Source organism: Bos mutus, chromosome 1, assembly GCF_027580195.1.
Source record: "Bos mutus isolate GX-2022 chromosome 1, NWIPB_WYAK_1.1, whole genome shotgun sequence".
NCBI lineage: Eukaryota > Metazoa > Chordata > Mammalia > Artiodactyla > Bovidae > Bos > Bos mutus.
Window position 1 is genome coordinate 90,134,050 of NC_091617.1, and position 12,145 is coordinate 90,146,194.

Sequence of the window (12,145 nt, forward strand, 5' to 3'; positions counted from 1 at the left end):
TGAAAGTCCTTCCTTTACTTGCAATAGAATGTAAGATTAATGAGGATTGTTTATGTATTCCCTATTGTCTCTCTACCATGTAAAATAGTACACAGTAGGTGCTCAGTAAATATTTAATCACTGCATAAATGAACAATCTCAGCTTCAACCTCAGTAACATAGAATGATTTATGCCTGAGCTTTCTTTCCAGATAAAACAAATGTTCTTTGTAAGATACAAAACATTGAACAAATGAGTGATAGTAGTATATTCTTCAATAGCTATGCATGTAATCTTCTGAAATAGCTTATTCATTATTTTATCTTTAGACCAAAAATATGTCTAATGGAGGTGGATGACATAATGCAAAAGACTAAAATTAATAGCTCAGTCTTTAAAGACTTTTCCAAACACTATTCACTTTCAAATATTGAAAATCATATTTTAATCGAGTGTACATGAAATGAAATTACCCTTCAAGAGAAGAATATGGCCAGTAAGAATTTCATTCCAAATAAGACCATGTTTGCTGGTTCTAGGGGTTATGATGTGTACCTAACCCCTACATTAGGATGTGTGTTCATATGTGAAAGTGTCATTAGTCGCTCAGTCATGTCTGACTCTTTGCAAGTCCACGGACTGTAACCCCTCAGGCACCTCTGTCCATGAAATTCTCCAGGCAAGAATACTGGAGTGGGTTTGCCATGCCCTCCTCTAGGGGAATCTTCCTGACCAGGGATCGAACTTGGGTCTCCTGCATTGCAGGCACATGCTTTACCATCTGAACCACCTGGGAAGCCTAGGTTAGGGTACAGCTTTCAGCTAACCTAAAAGCCTAGGATGTGGCTTTTGAAAGCTGCAATTCAAATCAACCACTAATGATAAAAGTAGACATTCTTTTTTCAAATCACGTTATTACTTTGCACCTTCTCTCTTTTCTTGTTTCTACTTTTATGTATATATCAAGACCATACAGACCTACTCATGGTATTTCTTACCTTCAAAATTACTTTAGGATAGATAAATATCCAAAGCCATGTAGTTTTCTCTTTAGTAAAAAAAGAGAAAGCTTTTAGTCCTTGAAGATTTATATTTTTCTGATAGTGTTAGAATACAATTTTGTATTGCTCATAGTAGCTTACCAATTATTTTCTTAAAGTCTTTAAAGATTTCCCAAACTACAGCAAATGCACTTAGGCTACAGAGACATCAAAATGTATAAAAGAGCCAACTCCTGGCTGTAGGCAAACCTCAATTTAGTATGTGAAAAGGAACACTGTGACAACCGATGTACTGAAGAAGATAAAAGAGTAGTCACTAAGTAGCACAGCTTTAATTAACTGACCCAGAGTATAAAAAAATAATTAGACTCATAATTAGAGAATAGTAATTCATACCTGAAATTACATGGAGTTTTTGGTTGAATTGATGCAATACTTGAAATGCAATCCAACCTTCACTGTCGTTGTGAGCAAGATAAGACCTAAAACTTATCTTCCCTCAGAAGCAGCACTGACTATGAAAAGTGCCCTGTGTAAGAGCTCATTTTTAAAAACAAAAATTTTAGTTCCCAGATATTAGCAGTTGAGCTAACAGTAGAAATTGGCCTGTTCCTTCTACCCTGCAAATATCAATACTTTCTGCTATGGAGTATCTTAAATATCCGATGAGACAGCTTAAAAATGCACCAAAGTTAAAAATATCCATTTTCATTGGGCAAAGTCATTTAGGAGACATCATAAGTAGTATAATGAATTAGAGAAATCCAGTAGTATAATGAATTAGAGAAATCCCGGAGAAGGCAATGGCACCCCACTCCAGTACTCTTGCCTGGAAAATCCCATGGACGGAGGAGCCTGGTAGGCTGCAGTCCATGGGGTTGCTAAGAGTCAGACATGACTAAGTGACTACACTTTCACTTTTCACTTTCATGCATTGGAGAGGGAAATGGCAACCCACTCCATTGTTCTTGCCTGGAGAATCCCAGGGACGGGGGAGCCTGGTGGGCTGCCGTCTATGGGGTCGCACAGAGTCAGATACAACTGAAGCAACTTAGCAGCAGCAGCAGCAGCAGCAGGCTGTTCCCACTGAAATCACTTGAGCCTAACATGAAGTTCACTCAGATAACAAATCATTCCTAGGAGCTCAGAGAAAAATCTCAAAGAATGTGCAGGCTGTTTGGGGCAACAAAATTACTATTAGCAATTAATGGATAGAGGTGATCCCATTTTCACACCTGAAGTAAAACCACCAAAGAATTAGATTTTGCTTTTAACATGTTCTTCATACCCAGCTGATTTTTTGTTTCTTATCTTCTACTTCTATTCCCTGTTTCATTCTGCTAAATGCATGATTCCATCATTAAGCCAGCATCTCCTGAGTTCCGACTATGTGCCAGGTACACAGATCAGTAAATTATGAAGCATGTGTTTTCACAGGGATCTTTGCTAACTCCATATATCTATTACTATGGGGCACTTCACACTGTTCATTGTTTATGATGATTAATATACTCAATGCTCACAACAACCAATGGATGCAGGTATTTGATCATCATTTTATAAATAAGAAAACATCACATCAGACAGTGTGGAGCTGGCTTTAAGCCCAGGCTTCCTGATGCAATGACAAGCCCCTCACTGACCAAGTTTCCACACTCTTTCAACATGGACCTTCTACATTCCCCACCTTCAGAGCTACTCCATGTTGTTTAGTTTATCCACAAAGTTTCACCCTTTTGTCCTTGATGATGAGCTGATGGTGAGCTCCAGCACTGAACCTGTTTTCTCTCTACAATAGTCTCTATTTGTTTCAACTATACAGATCACTTTCTAAAGCTCTGGAAAATCTTCACTCTCTGCTAGAGAATACAGGAATCACTAACAGAGGAGCTGGTTAGGATCCTTCAAGGAGGCAGCAAGAGGAAGGAAGGGAAGTATGACCTTTCAGTGAGAAAGAAACAGCTGAGACACGTAGGGATGAGAAACATGACTCAAAGGCTGGGGCAGGATAGAGAAAAGATCTTTTTAGTGACAATTTGCAGGTGTTCCATTGTATCTTAAGTGGATCAGGATTATAAACAGGAGAAGGATAAAATCAGATTTTTTTTTTTTAAGAAAAAACAATGACTGCGTTCTGTCTGTACTTGTCTTCAGCATGTGCTTCAGAATGGAAGCAGAATGTTATTAAATCCAAGAAAAAAATAAATATGAATTTATCTATTTTGGGTATTGCTCAGTAGAGCCAGAAATCCAAACCTGTGTGTGTTGTAGGACTCTGTCACAGGCTCTAAAAGGAGTGATGAAATACACATTTGATGGTCTCAGTTTTTTTCTGAACAACTCTGTGTGAGGCAGTGACCATGTTGATTTCTTAGATTGTACAACTGTTTCTACAAGGCAAAGAGAATCAGGAATAAGAATGATTCTCCCATTTAAGTCTTAGTGGAGAATATTTTGGCATGTAAAGAGAATTAAAAAAAATTATGCTATAGGGGCTAAAGCTTAAGAGCCATTGGCTTTTAAAAAAGATATTTTATTGAAGTATAATTGATTTATTAGGTTGGTGCAAACATAATTGCGGTTTCAAGCCATGAATTTTAAATCATTATAACTAGGCTCAAACACATCTTTATTAAGCAAAACAGGAACCATCACAATCAACAAAATTTTGCCAACAAGAAATAAATTTATTTACTCCTGTAGCATAAAAATCTGTGGATGAACTCTTGGAAAGCATTTTCTGCCTCCTGCTTATTGTGGAAGCATTTTCCCTGCAAAAAGTTGTTGAGATGCTTGAAGAAGTAGTAATGAGTTGGCAAGAAGCCAGGTGGATATAGCAGATGAGGCAAAAGTTTATAGGCCCACTCATTCAACGTTTGAAACATTGGTTATGCGATGGGCAGTTGGGTGTTGTCATGGAAAAAAATTGGGCCCATTCTGTTAATCAATGCCAGCTGCAGGCATTGCAGTTTTTGGTTCATCTCATCAATTTGCTGAGCATACATCTCAGGTATAATGGTTTCACTGAAATTCAGAGAGTTGTAGTGGATCAGACTGGCAGCAGACCACCAAACAGTGACCATGATCTTTTTTTGTGCAAGTTTGGCTTTGGAAAATGCTTGAAGCTTCTTTTTGCTCCAATCACTGAGCTGGTCATCACCAGTTGTCATATAAAATTCACTTTTCATGGCACACCACAATCTGATTGAGAAATGGTCTGTTGTCATTGCATACAATAAGAAAAGATGACACTTCAAAACACCAATTTTTCTTTTATTTTTTGGTCATCTCATGAGGCACCCATTTATCAAGCTTTTTCACCTTTCCAATTTGCTTCAAATGCCGAGTGACCATAGAATGGTTGACATTGAGTTCTTTGGCAACTTCTCATGTAGCTGTAAGAAGATCAGCTTCAATGATGGCTCTCAATTTTCACTGTCAACTTCTGATGGCTGGTCACTACACTCCTCATCTTCAAGGCTCTCATCTCCTTTGCAAAACTTCCTGAACCACTAAGTTCCTTATGTTCCTTAGCAGTTCCTGGGCCAAATGTGTTGTTGATGTTGCGAGTTGTCTCCACTATTTTATGGCCGGTTTTGAACTCGAATAAAAGACTTGCTAAATATGCTTTTTATCTAACATCATTTCCATAGTCTAAAGTAAATACAAAATACCCAAACAACTAATAGTCATTAGCAACAATACATAAAATGAGAATGAATATTAAAATGATGTATAGCATAATCACATTTATTTAAGAATGTATCCCAATATCAAGTGGCAAAGTTCAACAATGCAAAAGCACAATTACTTTTGCACCAATGTAATACAATGCTGTGTTAATTTTTGCTATATAGCAAAATGATTTAGTTAATCATATCTATCTATCTATATAGATATATAGATTCTTTTTCAAATTCTTTTTCATTATGTTTTATCACAGGATGTTGAATATATTCCCAGTACAATATAGTAAGACCTGTTGTTTATCCATTCTATATGTAATAGTTTACATAAGAACTTTTTAAAAAATCTTTTTTTTAATTTATTTTTTAAATTTATTTTTGATTGGGGGGAAAATTGCTTTACAATGTTGTGTTGGTTTCTGCCATATAACAATGCAACTCAGCCATAATTATACATATACCACCTCCCTCTTGAACCTCCCTCCCCTCCCCTCACCCTACCCCTCTAGGTCATCACAGAGCACTAGGCTGGGCTCCCTGTGTTTAAAAACAACTTCTTGCCAGCTATCTCTTTTACACATGATAGGCACCCCACTCTGTACTCTTGCCTGGAAAACCCCATGGAAGGAGGAGCCTGGTAGGCTGCAGTCCATGGGGTCGCTCAGGGTTGGACACGACTGAGCGACTTCACTTTCACTTTTAACTTTCATTCTTTGGAGAAGGAAATGGCAACCCACTCCAGTGTTCTTGCCTTGAGAATCCCAGGGACGGGGGAGTCTCGTGGGCTGCCATCTATGGGGTCACACAGAGTCGGACACGACTGAAGCGACTTAGTAGCGGCAGCAGCAGTGTACACATGTCAATGCTACGTTCTCCATTTGTCACACTCTCTTCTTCTGCCAATGTGTCCACAAGTCCATTCTCTATATCTAAGTCTCCATTCCTTCCATGGAAATAGGTTCATGAGTACCATTTTTCTTGATTCCATATATATGAATTAATATATGATATTTGTTTTTCTCTTTCTGACTTACATCACTCTGCATAACAGAGAGCCATACACTTTTGAGCAGACCTAACTATTTTGAATTTGTATTTTAGTAATAAATTGAAAACCTGGCTAAGGATGCAAGCTTTAGAATTGGAATATGGGTTCAAATCTAGTCTCTGCTGCTTACTAGATGAGTCCTCTCAGTTACACAGTTGACCTGTGAAAGCCTTGCCTACACCATCCATAAAATAAACACAACATGCCCTACTAGAATAAATAGAACAATGATGGTAAAACATCAGAAAGAGTCCCTAACTCACAGCAGACAATCAATAGTAGCTTTTTAAATTTTATGTCGTAATGGCAGGAACTTGTATAAACTTTTAAAGTTCTAATTAAAAGGAAGAGAACAGAGAAATAAAAGATCTCAATTTAGAATTCCAAAGCCTCTCAGAATTTCTTCAGTGAAGACTAGGTTTCTTTTCCCTGGAGTTTGAGTAGCCACCTGAGACCCGCTGTGGACTGGACCTCAGCAACGACATGGCAGGATGGGTTCAACTCCATGACACATATGAGATCAACATTAGCTCCCTCAGGGTAGATACCCACCTCAGGGACATTTCTGAGGCCTCTAGAATTTTTGATGTCACCAAGCTGAGCTAGACATGCATACACAACACTCCATGGGGAAAAAAGTAAAACTTTGCTTTTTGACAAGGAAAGTAGAATGATGTTAAATCTTTGCTAGTTCCACTTAAGTTAAGACACAGCCCTCACAGCCCCCAGTTCTGTAAACTATAAAACCTTCAACCTCTGCCAACAATGCTTATAAATTGTGACTCATCTCACAGCACCTATTAGCAATCTTCAGTGCTAAATTGGTACTTTCAACGTGATAAGTGCCTTTCTAACCTGTGAAAGAGCATCCATTTTCTTTTCCACTTAGAAGTGAACTGGAGGTATTTTTTATTGTTGCTGAGTTTTCATGTGTTACTGAACTAGTGGAGAATCCCCTGCAAAATACTCTGCTTGCAACTTGTTAACAGTGTGTGAGGAAACAGTCTTAACACTTGAATCTTCATTCCCACATCAAGGCAAATAATCATTATTTTAAGTCATTTCAACTCCATCCAAACAATGTAAATATCACAGACTTTATTACAGTAGTTCCCCCTTTTTCACAGGGAATATGATCCAAGATTAACAGCAAAACTGATAACAAAATAATAACAAAACAGAGCAGTTACAACAATAAACTATAGTAAGAATGATGTGAACGTTACTTTTCTTTCTCTCAAAATATTATTATAGGATTGTACTCACTTTTTGAGAAGGCAATGGCACCTCACTCCAGTACTCTTGCCTGGGAAAGCCCATGGAAGGAGGAGCCTGGTAGGCTGCAGTCCATGGGGTCGCAAAGAGTCAGACACGACTGAGCGACTTCACTTTCACTTTTCACTTTCCTGCATTAGAGAAGGAAATGGCAACCCACTCCAGTGTTCTTGCCTGGAGAATCCCAGGGACGGGGGAGCCTGGTGGGCTGCCGTCTGTGGGGTCGCACAGAGTCGGACACCACTGAAGCGACTTAGTAGCAGCAGAGCAGCAGCAGCAGTACTCACATTTCTTCTTTTTGTGATGAGATGCCTACAGGGTGAGATGAAATCAAGTGAATGACATAGGCATTGTGATGTAGTGTTAGGCTACTCTTGACCTTCTGTCCGTGCATCTAAAGGGGGATCATCTGCTTGGGGTGGTTCTGGATCACCCAGCATGATGATGTTGATGGTTGGATGTTAGTAACAGATGATGTTGATGGCTGGGGATCCGGCAGAATGGAGTGGCACAGTGGGAGATTTCATTACTCTACTCAGAATGGTGGTATACACAATTTAACATTTATGATTTATTTCTAGAATTTTCCATTTAATATTTTCAGACTGTAGTTGATTGCAGGCAACTGAAGCCACATGAAGAGAAACTGGGTGTATATGTATGGGATCTGATAGGTGATCATCTTCAAAGTGAGAAATGTTTTTTTGTTGTTGTTCAGTCACTAAGTTGTCTCTAATCTTTGTGAAAGCAGTTATTGGAGACCAAAAATTTCTTGACACTGACTCATGCAATAAAATAGAGTTGTTCCTTTAAGAGCATAGCAACTTGCTGTTGGTACTTGCAGTTTAATATCAATAATCTTCTATAAATAAAATTAAAATGTTTTAGATAATAATTTTACTAAAAAATTATCAGGTAAGAAGGAAAGATAGTATACGTTCAGTGGCAACTAAGTTTGTAAGGGGACTTTTTATCATCAGTATTGGAATAAGAGAGAAAGAAAATGATGAGCAAGAGGCCCAGTAAAAATATGAAAGTTGTATGCTTTCAGGAATGTGGCCAAGAAACACAGAAAATTATTTGTGTGCCTAAGCATGTCATCAGACCTGTGGTAGAATATAATATGTAGTCTGCAAATACAAAAAGAGTTGGCAAAGAAAGATAACAAGTCTAGCATATATATAGTAATAGGCAAATAAAAGAGAAATAGGAGTGAAAATAAAAATAAGACATTAAAGATGGGATGAAGAAAATTAACGACAAAGGAATAATGCATCAGAGAGAAATGAAATTACTAATGAAGGTGAAAAAGAGTCCATAAATAAATGTACTGGTTCAGAACATTTTCCATTTTAACCGCAGGTATCAAATGCAGTTAAAAAAGAGTAATATAATATAGGGGCTTAAGAGTTAGCCTAGGTTAAAAAAAAAAAAATTAATTCTATTTTAAAGAGGGGAATGGAGGCAAAAGAACTAAAATTCCCTTAATGACAAAGTAATTTGGTATTACTTGTTGGATATGAGAGTTGGACTATAAAGAAATCTGAACACTGAAGAATTGATGCTTTTGAACTGTGGTGTTGGAGAAGACTCTTGAGAGTCCCTTGGACTACAAGGAGATCCAGCCAGTCCATCCTAAAAGAGATCAGTCCTGAGTGTTCATTGGAAGGGTGATGTTGAAGCTGAAACTCCAATACTTTGGCCACCTGATGTGAAGAACTGACTCATTTGAAAAGACCCTGATGTTGGGGAAGATTGAAGGTGGGAGGAGAAGGGGATGACAGAGAATGAGATGGTTGGATGGCATCACCAACTCAATGGACATGAGTTTGAGTAAATTCCAAGAGTTGGTGATGGACAGGGAAGTCTGGTGTGTTGAAGTCCATGGGGTCACAAAGAGTCTGTCAGGACTGAGCAACTAAACTGAATTGAACTGGTTGGATACAATGTCAGTATCAGATATTATAGAATATTCTAAATAACATTGAAATGCACAAAAGTGATACACTTTTCTGCAAGGTTCAAGATTAAGAAATAAAAAGACATTTTTCTTGCTGAGATTACTGTATAAATTATTATTATCACATCATGCAGTTGCCCAGTCATGTCCAACTTTTTGCAACCCCATGGTCTGCCAGGCTCCCCTATCCATGGGATTCTCCAGGCAAAAATACTGGAATGGGTTGCCAGTTCATTCTCCAGGGGACCTATCTTCCCGACCCAGGGATCGAACCCTGGTCTCCCACATTGCAATCAGATTCTCTACCATCTGAGCCACCAGGGATTATAGTGGTTGTTTACTGAGCATCCATTACTTGCTTCCCTGATGGCTCAGTGGTAAAGAATCTGCTTGCCAAAATAGAAGACACTGGTTCGATCTTTGGGTCCAGAAGATCCCTGGAGAAGCAAATGGCAACCTACTCCATTATTCTTGCTTAGGAAATCCCATGGACAGAGGAGCCTTGTGGGCTGTAGTCTCAAAGAGTCAGACACAACTAAGCAACTGAACACACACACACATTCATAGGACAGACTGAAACAAAGAGGTTAAGACACGCTAAAAGCACACAGTTTGCAAGGACTTAAAATCAACTTAATGTCTGTTTGACTTTGGATTACTCAGGTCTTCAACATGTGTGGCTGGAGGGAATTTGTATGTGTAATTGGAAGAGTTATTTACATGATAAATATTATGTTATTACTTCCGTATCTTTCTACTTATTCCTAAATTAACTCATATATTTATTCCCTAGCTCCATTTTGGAGAAAGACTGAGTTAAAAAATAGTTCAAAGTAGATAATATCAAGATAAATGATAAAAAGATAAAACATTAAATCTTTCCAGATAAGCTGTAGTTTCCTTAAAATCATTTTCTATTCCTTTGTCTATTTCTATAATAGGTAGACTAGTATAAAATGCAAAAGATAGCTTCCATAAACCTTCATTAAATAAATTATAAGAGTCATTCTTATTTGGAGAAGGCAATGGCGTCCCACTCCAGTACTCTTGCCTGGTAAATCCCATGGGTGGAGGAGCCTGGTAGGCTGCAGTCCATGGGGTCGCTAGGAGTCGGACACGACTGAGCGACTTCACTTTCACTTTTCACTTTCCTGCATTGGAGAAGGAAATGGCAGCCCACTCCAGTGTTCTTGCCTGGAGAATCCCAGGGATGGGGGAGCCTGGTGGGCTGCCATCTATGGGGTCGCACAGAGTCGGACACGACTGAAGCGACTTAGCAGCAGCAGCAGCAGCAGTCATTCTTATTAAATTTCCAAAGGCTGCCATATATAGAACTGATAAAATCAATCTCCAGTGATTACCTAAATAAATAATAATAAGACTCAGGGAGAAGATTGAAAAATAATGAAAACCTGATATAATAAATCTGTATGATACATTAATAATAATAGCATTTATTGACCTTTAATTTATGCCTGGCATTATTCTAAGAATTTTACATTGATTAACCCCTTTAAATCTATGTTACAATCATGTAAAGAATAAAGAAAACCATTATTATGGTTGAATTATCAATTACCATATTGAATTGTCAATATTCAACTTTTTTTTCAATAAACTGTTTTGTTTTCGAATAGTCTTAGATTTACAGAAAAATGGAAAGGGAGTACAGATTTCTCACATATCTCACACCAAATTTGTCTTAATATTAGCATTTTACTTCAGTATGTGTATTAGTCAGGGTTCTCCAGGGAAACAGATCAACAGGGTACATATATACATGCAATATATGTATCTATATGTTTATGTATTTATCTATTATGAAGAATTGGCTCATGTGATTCTGAAGGCTGAGAAGTCCCATCAACTGCCATCTGCAAGCTCGAGACCCAGAAGAGCTAATGGTGCAAATTCCAATCTAAGTGCAGGAAAAGAGCCAGATCCTACTTCAAAAACAGCTGGGCAGAGAGCAAATTCTCCCTTACTCTGCCTTTTATTTTACTCAGACCTCCTGAGAATTGGATGGGACCCACTGGCGTTGGGAAGGACCATCTGCTTTACTCACTATTGATTTGTATGTAAATCTCATCCAGAAACAACCTCACCAACATACACAGAATAATATTTAACCAAATTTCTAGACATCTTGTGTTCCAGTCAAGTTGACACATAAAATTAACCATCACAGAAATTTTACATCACATAAATGTTACATTTTTCACATTCAATGAATCAATACTGATATATTAATAATACTGTGATGTTGGTGAAGACTCTTGAGAATCCCTTGGACTGCAAGGAGATCAAACAAGTCAATCCTAAAGGAAATCAGTCCTCAATACTAATTGGAAAGACTGATGCTGAAGCTGAAGCTCCAGTACTTTGGCCGCCTGATGCGAAGAACTGACTCTTTGGAAAAGACCCTGATACTGGGAAATATTGAAGGCAGGAGGAGAAGGGGACGATGGAGGATGAGATGGTTGAATGGTATCACTGACTCAATGGACATGAGTTTGAGCAAGCTCCAGGGATTGGTGAAGGACAGGACAGCCTGGCATGCTGCAGTCCATGAGGTTGCAAAGAGTCAGACATGACTGAATGACTGAAATGAACTGAAAGTTTATACTTGACTCAGATTTTCCTAGTTTTACCTAATGTTCTTTTTCAATTCCAAAATCCAATCCAGGATACCACATTACATTGCTTACTATATCTCCTTAGGTTTCCCTTGGCTTCAACAGTATCTCTGAGGTACCTCATTTTTAATGAACTTGACAATTTTGAGGAGTACTGGTCAGGTGTTCTATTTTATACCCTACTCTTGGAATTTTTTTCATGCTTTTTTCATTACTAAACTGAGATTATGGTTTGTTGAGAGAAAGATCACAGAAGTAAAGTGTCATTCATTCATCATATGAAAGGTACAATATATTAAAATGACTTACCACTGTTGCTTACCTGGCTGAGGTAGAGTGTTTTCAGATTTCTTTTTGAAGAAAATTTGCAAGTCAACAGATCAGAATAGTTACATAAATTATTTGAGAGTCTTCTACATGTAAGAGTTGCCTATTCTCTACCATTCATTTATTAATTCAATCATTTATTTATGTCACTTATGGACTGATGTTATTACTTTATCTTTTTGTTTAGTCACTAAGTTGTGTTTGACTCTTTGCAACCCCAAAGACTGCACCA

The 12,145-nt window shown here is 37.9% G+C and overlaps 1 pseudogene; it reads right to left on the bottom strand.

Annotated features, from left to right (window-relative positions):
• Positions 1–3,613: 3,613 nt before the first annotated feature.
• Positions 3,614–4,632, bottom strand: LOC138984746 (histone-lysine N-methyltransferase SETMAR-like; annotated as a pseudogene).
• Between the last annotated feature and the right edge of the window lie 7,513 nt (positions 4,633–12,145).